A 13,414-nucleotide genomic window follows, 5' to 3' on the forward strand; every position below is an offset into this window, starting at 1 on the left:
GCCACATAGCAGGTCATCAGCAACTGGGGACAGCCTCAGGCCAACGACCTACACCAAAGGCAAGGGCCAGCCTCCCTGAAAGGCAGTATGGTGTAGCTGGAAGATGGGCCGGTGCCACCCTGCCTGGGTCCAAATCCTGGCTCTGCTGCTCATTGGTTGTACCATGCTGTGCCTCAGTTTTCCCATCTGTAAAGTGGGAACAATTGTATGAGCAGTCTCTAGGGCTGTTGTGAGGACTCCGGGAACAGTGGCTGGCATGCAGCAAAGGCTCACAGTGTTTATTTACTGTTGCATCACTGTGCCCCACACCGTCAAGCTGACCCCAGCCCTGGACTGTCCAGGCAGGGACAACCTCCAGTAGTCAGACAAGGTCCAGGTCTGAGGTCTATGGCTCATCTTTGTCAGTTCCACCAGCAACTTGAGGCTCCCTGCCTTAGCATGGGAATGGGGTTTGGTGTGGGCACGTCTATCTCCTCACCAGGCTCCATGGGGCAGAGACCGCATGGCTACCGCCCCCCACGTGCTCAGTATGTGTTGGCTGGATCTAAGACTTTGAAGGTTCATTTGTTCACCATCTATCCAACATTTATGGATCACACACTTGACCCAGGCCCTGGGGCGGGCCCTGAGGACTGAATGAGGTGTAAGATTCTGGGGAAGGAGTAATAGAACCCTGTGTGGGACGCAGAGGGGGCTGGTCTCCATCTCAGTCTCCACCCACTAACCATTCATTCAACAGACATTTATGACGCGTTTGCTCTGCGGCCAGCCCTGGGCTAGACACTGAGAATATAGAAATGAATCATTTGGTCCACAGCCGCAGATGAGACCAGGCAAGGCCCTCTGGCTGGCTGCAGGCTCGAGGTCTGAGAACACGGCGGAGGCTCTCCCAGGCTTCGGTTAGGGAGACTCCTCGCGAGGCCAGTCGCTGTTGGGAGTCAGCCCCGGGCAAGCCCCTCCTCCTCGCTGGGCCTCAGTCTCCCCACTCGTTCAATGTGGGCAGAGTGGTGGTGGCCCCTGCGCCCTCCCAGCCCGTGTCCTTCCCTGCAGCCCCACTCCCACGGGCAGTTCGCTCCCCTCCTGCTCACCATTCATCCCAGAACCTGGGGGGAAATTCCTGCACTATTATTCTAATTGCCTGTGACGGGTGGTGACAGGTGGGAAGCTGGAAGGTCAGTATGCTGACAGCCCCAGGGAGGTGTGAGGAACACAGGAGGTGGACGAGCTTTTGGGGAGTGGAGAGGCTCCGGCGCAGAGGAAGTGAGGCTGGGAGTGCACAGCGGCTGGAACAGGGGGGCGAACCCCACAGTCCGCTGCCGCCCAGCCCTGCGCACCTCTGGGCTGGTTTCAAGACTCCCCAGCAAGTGCCCCACCCAACAGTGTCTCTCTCGGTGGCCTGCCACAGCCCCTGAAATCCCACCTCTGGATCACTGCAAAAAAAATCACAGGTCTGGGAATGGGAGACTTGGACCAGAACCCACCACACTGGCTCTGGGACCTTGGGCAAACCCATTACGCCTGTATGCTCTCGGTGTCTCTCTGTGTACAGGGAGGGATTGGGCTGCGCCATGGGCTCCCCTCGTTTTCACATTCATGGGGAAGGCATTAGTTTGACTCCAGAGACCCTTATGAAATTGTACTCTCCCTCCCTCCCTCCCTCCTCCTCTCCTTTTCTCTACCTATTTATTGCATTTATCTGACGAACACTGATTGAGTGCATATCCAGTGCTGGAGGGTGATGAACAGGTAGGGGCTTGTTCTAGGCACTCAGGGTCTTGAGAATCAAGGTCTTTTGATCCAGGGTAAGTACTATGCCGAGGGAAGCACACAAGGTGGTGAGCGTGCACAGGAGGCCTCTAATCTAACCTGGGGGGCAGGGTAGACTTCCTGGAGGAGGCATCCCTAGCTGAGGGATGGGATCAGAGTTAACTAGGTGAAGATGAGAGTGGGGTGGCACAGGGTGGGGCGGGGCGTGTTCCAGGTAGGGGGAACAGCATGTGCAAAGACTGTGAGGTCAGTGAGGCTCACCTGGGAAGCCAGCTGCAGAAGACACACAGACAACGCCTGCGCAGCTCTGGCCCTGACCCAGTGCTGCAGAGGATGGAAGACCCAGGCTTCTGCCAAAGCTCTGAGTCTCCCATACGTGATCCTGAGCAATTAGCTGCCCTGCTGCCAGCCTCAGTTTCGCTGTGTGTCAAATGGGCCTGGATCCCTGTGGCTGCCTCCTTGGGGAGGCTGTAAAGTCCTAACGAGGCAGAAGGAGTGACCGTCCTTTGGAAAAGCCCAGCGTGCACGCTTGAGTGAGGGGCTGAGCCATCCCTGGCTGTGGCCACGGGGTCGACCCCACTCTTGCCTGCCCCCCGAACGTGATCAGGCTGGAACTGGGCGTGGTGGCCCCAGCGCACAGGCTGCAGGAACTCCCTGCCCACAGCTCTTGGAATGCACTCCTGGCAGCAAAGCAATTCCTTCCTTGCCTCCATGGAGACCCATTTAAAGACAGGGGCCTCCAGGCCCAGCAGTGGTCCGCGCAGAAGATTTCAAGAGCCGTAGGGAAAACAGGCCACCTCAGGCTATACCGGAGTAGCACGAATATTTACTGATGGCCGTGTGGCCGCTCTAATAGGAGCATTCCTGGAGCTGACAGAGGGGGCATTCGGAGGAGCCCAAGCCTTACAGGATGCTGGCCGGACCCTGAGCACTGCCTGGCAACGTTTCAGTGTCTGGTCTGCACCCTGCCCATTCCCTCAACCTCAGTGGTTCCAGGCCCTTACTGTGTATTTTAAGACCCTAAACAGAAGACTTTAGATACTTGGAGAAATGAGAAGCAGTCAGCAATGATTTTTCCAAATTCCTATCCCCTCCGTCTCTAAGCCACACCGGCCTTCACCTCCTTCCCTCCAGGGTGGGAAGGTGTCCGCCCCCTGCCAGGGGCAGCTTCTGCAGGAGGCCCCTCCCATGGGGTTCCTGCCCCAGGACCGTCCAGAGCAAGCCCTCACTCCCGAGACCAGGTTCCCATCGCGACCCCCTCTTTGCCCTCTTTGGGGCTTGTTTTTCTCAGGACCCCACGACACCACAATTTCTGTCCTGTTTTCTTCGTGCTCCTCTCACTGCTCCCTCTCTGTCCTCCTCGTAGGTTCCTCTTTCCCTTGCCCGATAAGTGTGGGTGTCCCTGGGAACCCTTTCCACAGCCTTCTTTTCTTCTCACTGTATTCACACTCTGTGGAATGTGAATCCATCCATTCATATGGTTTCAGTTACCACTCTGGACCTGCTGCCCTAGCCCAGACCCATTTGTCCAGCGGCCTCCTGGGCATCTCCACCCAACATCCTCCAGAGCCCCCCCACCTCCCCTCCTGGATGTGTCTCAGCTGAGTTCCACTATCCAACACAGATGGGCCCGTCTTCACTCTTCCTTCTCTCTCCTCATCCTCATCCATTCGGTCACCAGAATACCCTGGATGTTACCTCCTAACCATGCTCGACCCTGGCCCAGGTCATCATCACCTTCCGCCTGAATCACTGCAGACAGCATCCGCCTTGCTCTCTCCGGTTCACCCTCTTCACCATGGCTGGAATGAGCTCCCCACACCCTGGAGCTGCCTCTGTCAGAATGTGTCCCCAACAAGCCACTTGAGGGGAGACCAAGAGCTTTTCGAGGGCAGGGGCCACGCCTGATCCATCTTTGTCCCCAGGGCTGAGATCATGTCTGGCACAGGGTGCTGGCTTTATGAGTGTTTGTTGAATGAATGAATGACAGACTCTGTCACTCCCTCTCCTTTCTGTGATCTCATCTTATCCCCAGGAGACCTGAGCTTGAGGATCCCTTCCCCTCATAGCCGTGGCCCAACCCCTTGGTGATGCTCCTGCAGATCCCACCAATCCCAGGAGCCTGGCTGTCAGAGCAGCCCCGGAGTCAGGGCCCAGTGCATGCCGTCCCCAGGGGCTGGCAGACAGGGCTTGGGCTTGCCTCCAAGGTCACAAATCCCGAAAAAGGCACCACATCCATCCTGGAACCTGCAGGGAAGGTGTGGAAAGTTTCCAAAGGGGCCCCTCGGTGTCAGAGCTTAGCCCGCATGGCTTGCCCAGGCTCCCGGCTTCTCCTGGCCGCTGCTCAGCAGCTCCTTCCAGCACTGACGGCTGCTCTCTGGCCAGCTCTCTGCAGGAAGGAATGTCCCATTTCATCTGCTGAGGCCGTGTGGACCAGGAGACGAGGGAAGAGAGGGAGGACAGTGGGGGCGGGGCACACAGAGCCACAGAGTGGGAGAGAGGGACACACGGAGAGAGGCAGAGAAAGAAGAGACGCTCAGAGACAGATAGGGAGGGGGAGAGAGCTCCAGAACACAGGGAGACAGAGAGAAGAAAGAAGAGAGGAGGTGACAGGGGCTGGGAGACAGGCTGCAACAGACACAGAGACACAGAGACAACAGTAAAGAGAGAAGGAAAAGGAGAGATGTCGGGACAGAGAGAAAGAGATACAAGGAGACAGAGACAGAGAGGGAAGGAGAGGAGGGAGAAAGAGGAGAGAGGAGAAAGAGAACCCAGAAACAAAAACAAAGGGCACGGAGGAGAGATCCATACACCAAAGACACCGGGAAGGCTTCCTGGAAGAAGGGCCCAGAAAGGGTGGATTCAAGCAGATATGGGGGGGGGGGGGAGTTGGGAAACAGGCAAGGGGAGGAGCAAGGGACTGGATGAGGATTATAGGTTTGACAAATTGTAAGGCTGGTTTGGTGATTGTGTCCCCTGACCATGCAAGCCGGAGTGCCACTTAAGGGACATCATATACAGGCAGGGAAGGTGTCCTGCTCTGAGTGGGCAGAGGCCCATGATGTTTTAGTGCAGAGACAAAGGCTCCCCTTCTTCCAGGCACAAGCAGGCCTGTGCTAGGGCACAAGGCTCAGTGAGCAGAGCATAGGCTGGGTCTAGTCCCTACCCATCAGCTGGGCATAGCCCAACAGCCCCCATTTACCCTCCGACATGAAAGGCAGGGTAGGACAGAGCTAAGAATCCTGTCCTGAGGTTAGGACAGAAAACCTGGCTCAACAGCCAACCAGCTGTGTGACCTCAGGCAGCCTCCTTCCCCTCTCTGTCTCAGTTTCCCTACAAAGGTCTCATGGGTCCTCCCACCTCTATGATTCCATCATGTGATGACCTGAAGGCAAACTCCTCCTCAGTGAGTCTCCTGGGCACAAGATGCTTTTCAAATATTATTTCATTTCATCTTCACAGCAGCATTTCCAGGTACTCCCAGTTTACAGATGAGGGAACTGGAGCTCAGCGAGAGGACGGGACTTGCTCAAGGTCACACAGCCGGTAAAAGGCAAAGCTTGGGCTTCCATCCAGAGATGTCCTAGTTGGCTGCATGGCCAGTACATCTACTCTGAAGTACTGGCGGCTGCGAGGGATCCTGAGCTCACGTTTTGGGGGCGGTGAATTGTCAGAAACATGTGTCCCCTCCAGGTTTCACCAGATCAGAGAGGAAAGTGTGTGAGTATTCAGCTCGAAGAATATGCCAATTAACAGGGCAATTTCCAGACAGTATTGGGGGGCTTGGTGGAGGGGAGGAGGGGAGAACCAGATGTTCCCACAAAAGCTCCAAAGTAACACGGGCTCCCCTCGGCCAGCACACATGTTTTCTCTCCAGTGAGTCCAATGGGTTTCCAGTTTTCTCTTCCTGGAAGAGGGAGTCCAAGCCCATATTTATGCTCCGTCTGAAATTAATGCAAGGGGAACTTTCAAGTGTTACTCTCGCTGCCAGGATCAGCCGCCGGGTATCAAGCAACAGCGGTGTTTGTTTACCCGAGGAAGTGTGACAGGAGAGCTAGACAGATGGACCTGGGGGTGGGTGGACAATTGGGGGTACCTCGGGGCTTCAAACCTTCCAAAGAGGGTCCGTCTGGGAAACTGGCAGGGCCGAGCTTTCTTTCTCCTGCTCTGCCGGCCAGGCAGGGCTGGACTGGGGCCTTTTCAGTTCAGCAAAGACTGAGATGATGTCTCCCCTGTACCCAGTTTTGTGCCAGGAGCTGAGACACATGGTCCCCACCCTGGAGGACATCACAGGGTGGAGGCGAGACGGGCACGCAAACAGTTACAGGGCAGTGTGAGCTATGCAGTGAGGGAGGGACGCCGGGGCTACGGGGCTGAAGAGGAAGGGACAGGACACAGACTAGGGGGTGAGCCTCCCCCTTGGGCCCTGCCCTTGTCCCACAATGAGGACATAAGCCCTGGGGGTTTTGGGGAACCTGTACCCTAAAGGCCTGGAGCCGCACAGCCTCTTCATGTCAAGGGACCTCCTACATGTCAGGCACGTGCCAAGCCCTGGGGACCCTGAGATAGGTCAGACGTGGGGCCTTCCCCTCCTGGGGTCTGACACCACCCCAGACTCGGGCAGTGACTGCGCAAAGTGATTGGAGGTCAGCACGAGGCACTGCGGGGAGAGCCCTGGTTACGGAGCCTGTGATGGGTTCTGTGACCTGCAGGGGCAGCGCCCGGCGCAGGGCTCGCTGCGGTCATGGTTACCACTCTTTATAAATCCAGAGGCTCCTTTCCCAGAATGTCAGCCCCCAGCACCCAGGAGAGCACCCTGTTGGCCAACCATGCAGGCAGGGACGGGGCCCAGCGCCCTGAGCCTCACCGTCCCTTGGAGCTGAGACCGGCCGTGGGGGTCTCCCTGCAGGGTCCCAGCTGGGTCCTCAGAGGCCACCGAGCACTTCTGCCCCATCCCCTGGGGGGGAGTCCTGTTCTTGGAGGACCGTGGGCTCTGAAATAATACTGACGACGCAAGAGCTCACGTGCACCAGGCCTGAGCTGCACATGTGCTGCCCACTGACGCCAGGCTCCTCTTAGAGGGACTCTGAGGGCCGAGAGAAGCCAAGTACCTGGTCTGCCCAGGCTCCTTCCTACGAGGACAGGCGCTGAGCTTCTCACGCGGGCAGTCAGGCTCCGAAGCCCATGCCCTTCACCTAGGACACTCTCTCCTCCCCCTGCCTTCCCCACATGCCCAGCAAGAGTGCTGAGCCCTTAGCTGACATTCCGGATGCCCTGGCTCACAGACAGAGGTCCAACCTGGTCCAGTGGGCAGGGCTGGCTCCAGTTAGGGCCAAGCTAGCAGATGGGATGTTCCTCTGGCTGGCTGGGTGCTCTGGGCTGAAACAGGAAGGGTGACTCTGGCCAAGGATCTCAGCCTGGAGCAGGCGTGCCAACTGCCAGATGTGTACATGGTGGGGCGGCAGGGCCCTTTGAAACACCGTCGGAAAACTCTGAAACACTTCTGGACGCTGTGGCCTCATGTTCCAAAGTGGGGAGAATGGCAGGCCATGGGCATTTGCCCGGGAGGAGAGAAAGTGGCTGGGCGTGTGCTATTTGCTGGGTCCCTCGTTTCTAAGGTTACCAGGGCCCTGCATGGGCTGTGGCTGCTCTTCTGTGCTCAGCCATGAGCTCTGAGGAGTTTTTGTTCCTGAGGCCCCCGAGTGGAGAACCAGGGGGGGAAGGAGGTGGCTGGGGTCTTGCCCTGAGGACTGTGGGGATGAGGAGAGGAATTGGAAGGCAGCTGCACATGCATCAGGGAAATTTCAACCAACCAATTCTCACCTCCTCCAGGAAGTCTTCTCTGACCTACCCTCCCCTTCCTAGACTAGAAGATGACAAATGTGCTCAGCATGAGCAGAGCTGTGATAGGGAAATCCTGTGGGACTATGGGATCCCAGAGAAGAGGTCACAGAAGGCCCAGGCAGGAGAGGGGAAGGTCATTCTCAGGAGAACAGAGGGCCCAAGTAGCAGCTGGATGGCTTTTTAGGGAGACGGGCATCAGAAAGAATGGCCTAATCAGTGTTGACCATTGTTCCACTCCAGTTCTAAGATTCTCTCACTTCTCATCTCTACCTTGATTTACCCATCTGCCAAATGGAATAATAAATACCATCCTGTCTCCCTCCAGGAGGCACTGAGGACATGAAAGCCACATAAGCTGATGGATATGGGTGTTTTTCAAGCAGGATGGTGCCCACTCTCCAAGGAGCAATTGCTGCTGTTTTTAATTTTTAAATGTGACTGGTGTTCTGTGTGTCGGGCTTCTATCTCGCCCTTCTCTCAAGCCCGGGTCTTCACCATGAGTCAACTTCTGTGTCCCAGCCCCACAGGCGTGTTCCTGATTATGGGCCTGTGGCACTTCAGCTGGGGCTCAAGAGAGGCTGGCGCGGCCTGGAGGCTGGGCGTGCTGGATGTGCAGGTGCTCGGGGTAACGGCTACAGCACCTCTGTCTCCGATGCTCACACAGCCTGGCTTTGAACTCTTCAAATCCTGCTTTATGCTTGGACTTCTGCTTCCTGTGGGTGGGTGGTGTGGGGCACAGGTGGCAGTAGTCCTATGTGGAGGAATTTCCAGGCCCTAGAGGGCTCTTAGCTCCATACTCCTCCCAAGGAATCCAAGAGAGATGGAAGCAAACTCTGCTAGAGGGTTAGAATTCTATGATGATGGAAGGCTGGGATATCAGAACCACACAGTCTTAGAACAACAGACTGTTAGGGTCAAAGGACTTTGTAAGGTCAGAAGTTAGAATTATATTCAGACTGTAGCACACTGGGGTTACAGAATATACCAGTGGCTCTCAGAGTTCACAATGAATGGGCCCTGCAGGTTAACTGGTCTACCCTTGAGTCTGGCTCGTGTCTCCAACCCAGCTCAGCCAGCCCCCACATTATGCATTCTGTTCCAGATTTCAGGATGGCTGCACAAGTGAACACAACCTGAGAAAGCCCCAGTTCCCTAGAGCTAGGGACGAAACTGTAATTTTCTTCTAGTGCCTGGGACTGAGACCCCCTCTCCCTCCACCCCAGAGGCCTGAGGCCCAAGAGATACCATGTGACTGAATGGAATGAACTTGTTTCTGGGTGATTTGGTCTAGTATGTCTTTATAGAACATCTCCTGGGTGTTGGCAATTCTGCGGAGATATGGGCCCTGCCCTGGAGTAGTTCACAATCAGTGGGATGCTTATTGAGCAGGGGGTGCTAGGATGAAATCATGAAAAGGCCTGGAGTGTAGATGCATCTACCTTTACACCCTAGATGTCCAGTGCTGCTGTAGAAAATCTTACAAGCTGTGATTTGGGACCACTGCAGGTTCACAGGCCCTCAATCACCAATCAGCATGGTCTATGTTCCCAGCAATCAGAGCAGATATGGGGCAGGCATGTGGCCTAATCCAGGTCCACAGCAGACGCCCCTAATCAATCAGACCTCTTCTCTGCTGAGCTTCAATATGGTCTTGTCATCCTTTATATACCGCACTCCAGGCAACCATACCAATCAATCACAGTTGGCTCAGGATATGAAATTCATTTAACTTCCTGTCAATGTCAGTTCTTGTGGCCAATCTCTCTTACATTTATGTCAAATGTTCTCCTGTCTTCAAACCAAGAACAAGCTCCCAGCCCCCTCTTTCTCTGCACATGACTTCAACTTCTACTTTACAGAGTGGAGCTCTGATTAGAGGCCATCAGGTCACCTTTCCACCACCAAATTACCTTCCTGCCAGCCTTCTCCCTTCTCCAATTACAGGTGAGGAAGTGCTCTTTTCTATCCACGGCCATACCCTCTACCTGAGCTCTGGCCGCCCCCTTTCTTGCCTTCTTGGAAACTTGGGCTAGTCATTTTTCCCAATTTCTCTCCTGTATCATTGGCCTCACCCCTCCTACTGTACGCTTTTCATCATGTTTTAGGCTTGCTCGATTCTCTCCTATCTGAAGAGAAGGCGGGTGGGTGGGAGAAACAATACAGTTACCAACTTTTAATTTTGCCAAACGAGGGCTTTGAAAGCCCTGTTTGTCTCATATCACCACTATTTTCTTTTTAAAGCGAAAGATGTTTAACTTCAAACACAGTAGAAAGAAGATAATTTCAGAATGTAAGCCTGTAAAGTTAATACACTTCATTAATAAAAAATTCACCGTCTTGTACTTATTTTTCTCAGTTATTTGTAGGCCAGAGGAAATCCGAGGACACACTTAAGATCTCTGAGGACACTTAGGCTCAGCTTGTCAAACTGCATGGGCCTGGCAGTCGGGAATCAGCCCTCCCCTAACCCTGGGCTGGTGCATCCCTCCATGGCAGTGGCCTGGCTCCTTCCAGAACATCCAGGTTTGCACAGTGGCCACAGTCACCTCCCAAGGAGGGGGGGCTTCCGTCTGGGTCCCCAGCTGTCACCCAGGCCTGCTCAGAGTTGTCACACATGTCCACACCCCAACTGCCCTGGAACCTGCTGAATAACTTCCAGAAGAGGTCAAACAGCTCCTGGATACAGAAGCATCACAAACGCTAAGGAGAGTACTCTTCTGTGGGATGTAGCAGCTAAAAAGACACTCTCCTACAAAATCGTCAACCTTTCTGGAAGTATACAGCAAGGGCACCATGTACGGGGGGAGATGGCCAGGACTAGGACCCAAGAGGCCAGGATTCAAGTTGAAGGTCTGCCTGCAAGGCCTTGAGGAAGCCATTCATCTGCTCTGGGCCTTAGTTTTCATCTGCAAAATAAGTATAATAACCCCCTTCTCGTGGGCTTATTGTGAAGATAAGAGGTGATGTAATCTAAGAGCCTGGAATGGTGGATGGCCCACAGGAGGGTCTCTATGATAAGGATCCCTCCACCACGGTAGGGGGTGTAATGCTATTATCTAAAGTACATCTAGCACAGTCTGATGAGGCAGGTGTATTATCCCCATTTTACAGATGAGAGACTGAGGTCCTTGGAGGTGAAATGGCTTTCCCAAGCTCTCTTAATTAACAGTGATGGAGCCTGGCTTTATACCCAGGCATCCTGACTCCAAAGCTCTGACCCTTTGCATCAAATCTCCCTGTAGAGCAGAACAGAGGATGGGCCGGTCGGCCTGCAGCACTGGGAATCCCAGTCTGTGCTGTGGACTCTCAGGAAGGGGTTCTGGAGCAGGGGTGGGCTGGGGAAGGATCTGGATAGGCACGGGGGGTGGCCAGGCAGGTGGAGGCTCTTTCTCTCCCTCACCCCAGCGAGCCTGAGGCTGGTCTCAGGCTGGTCTGCTGTAAAATGGCAGAACCTCAGGCTATAGAATGACAGGATGGGCAAGGCCAGGCTGTGGGTGGCCGGGAGTCTTATAATCATATTTCTGTGTCCTAAGCTATTTCCCAGAGACATTCATGAAACTGGATCTGAGAGACTGTTGCACGAACAGACACCCTCTGGGGGATGGCGAGGTGTATTTCCAGGGGCACAGACCCTCCCTCCCTCCCACAGCGCCTTCTTTGAGGGCCGGACAGGGGATGGGCAACGAGTCAGGCTGACTCAGATGCCCAGTGCTCGGGGGTCTGGGAAGGCCTGAGTTGGAAAAGGCACCCAGACGGGAACGTGTGTCATGGAGCCGGTGCGTCTGTAGGTCGCATGCTGCCAAAGAGCGCTGGGCCTGTCCCTGCATGTACGTCCTCAGCCTGCCTTTGGATGTGGGACTCAGGAGCTATGTGGCCATAAGGACACAGCAAGGCAGGCGTGGACTTCTGTCACCACGAGTTGTGTGTGGACGTGTCCCATGCTGACACACTGTTACAGCTCCTCTCAGCTGGCTCCCTGACCGCACGTGAGAACAGAGCCCCTGACCACAGCTCTGGGCCCGGGGACCAGTCCTGGCTCTGTCCCCAACTCGCCATGAGCTTCACCCACGTCCTGGCTTCTGTGGAACGCAGTCTGCCCATGGCTATGATGAGGTGGGCAGGCTCGAGCTTGGAGGCTGAGTCCAGCTTTGAAATTCTCAGGTCGAGGGTAGATTTGCAGCACCGAGCAGGCCATTTGCTCCAGGTGTTGCTGAGCCAGAAGTGGCAGCTGCCGGCAAGACGTGCCCACAACCCCGGGCCTGTTGCTATAGGACAGAGGGTCTCTAAGAGCCAAGGTGGGGCTCCCATTGCCCTCACTTTACTGCTGGGCTGTTCTAAGCTCTCCAGGCCAGGAGACCAGGATTGGAGGATCTGGTCAACATTCATTCACCTGTTCCTTCCTTCACTCATTCATTCTTTCATACCTTCACTGAGCTCGAAACATATTACACATGACTGAAAAACACAGGCATGTTGAAGTGAAGCCTGCCTTCCTGGAGCTCAGGATGCTGGCGGGAGAGAGAGCCAGCACCCTGCACTGGCTCCACCGTGGGGAGCAGCCTGGAAGCAGGGAGAGGACCAGGAGGCCGGAGCTGATGGAGGATCGGACCAGGACAGTGGCAGTGAGGATGGACAGAGTAGACAGGGGTGAGGTCTTTCTGGTGGTCTGTCAAAAAAATTGACCAGGTCCGCGCTCTCCGACTGCCAGCGATGGCAGGTCTGGGCCCCACGCTCCAGCGCCATCCATTTTCAGGCCTAGTTGATTCGGCAGAACCTCCAGAATGACCATGATCCTGCCAACATCTTGATTTCAGCCCAGTGAAATCCATTTCGGAGTTCTGAGCTCCAGGACGCCGTGTGGCTGACAGAGTCTTGGTGCTCTGGCCTGAGCCTCTGAGGTGGGAGAGCCGAGTTCAGGACACTGGACCACCAGAGACCTCCCGGCCCCATGTAATATCAATCTGTGAGAGCTCCCGCAGAGATCTCCATCTCAACGCTAAGACCCAGCTCCATCCAACGTCCAGCAAACTACCAGTGCTGGACGCCCCATGCCAAACAACTAGTAAGACAGGGACACAACCCCACCCACTAGCAGAGAGGCTGCCTAAAATCATAATAAGTTCACAGACACCCCAAAACACACCACTGGACATGACCCTGCCCACCAGAAAGACAAGATCCAGCCCCACCCACCAGAACACAGGCACCAGTCCCCCTCACCAGGAAACCTACACAAGCCACTGAACCAACCTCACCCACTGGTGGCAGACACCAAAAACAACAGGAAATATGAACTGGCAGCCTGCGAAAAGGAGACCCCAAACACAGTAAGTTAAACAAATGAGAAGGCAGAGAAATATGCAGCAGATGAAAGAGCAAGGTAAAAACCCACCAGACCAAACAAATGAAGAGGAAATAGGCAGTCTAACTGAAAAAGAATTCAGAATAATGATAGTAAAGATGATCTAAAATCTTGGAAATAGAACAGAGAAAACACAAGAAACATTTAACAAGGACCTAGAAGAACTAAAGAGTAAACAAACAATGACGAACAACACAATAAATGAAATTAAAAATTCTCTAGAAGTAATCAATAGCAGAATAACTGAGGCAGAAGAACGGGATAAGTGACCTGGAAGATAAAATAGTGGAAATAACTACTGCAGAGCAGAATAAAGAAAAAAGAATGCAAAGAATTGAGGACAGTATCAGAGACCTCTGGGACAACATTAAACACACCAACATTTGAATTATAGGGGTCCCAGAAGCAGAAGAGATAAAGAAAGGGTCTGAGAAAATATTT

At 54.5% G+C, this 13,414-nt stretch overlaps 1 protein-coding gene across 4 annotated transcripts in view; it reads right to left on the reverse strand.

The window, feature by feature from the left end:
- The window catches only part of TRABD2B (TraB domain containing 2B), a 220,599-nt gene that overhangs the window by 16,471 nt on the left and 190,714 nt on the right, over nt 1-13,414 (reverse strand). The gene's annotated exons all lie outside the window — the stretch shown is intronic.

This window comes from Balaenoptera acutorostrata, chromosome 1, assembly GCF_949987535.1.
Source record: "Balaenoptera acutorostrata chromosome 1, mBalAcu1.1, whole genome shotgun sequence".
Classification (NCBI taxonomy): Eukaryota; Metazoa; Chordata; class Mammalia; order Artiodactyla; family Balaenopteridae; genus Balaenoptera; species Balaenoptera acutorostrata.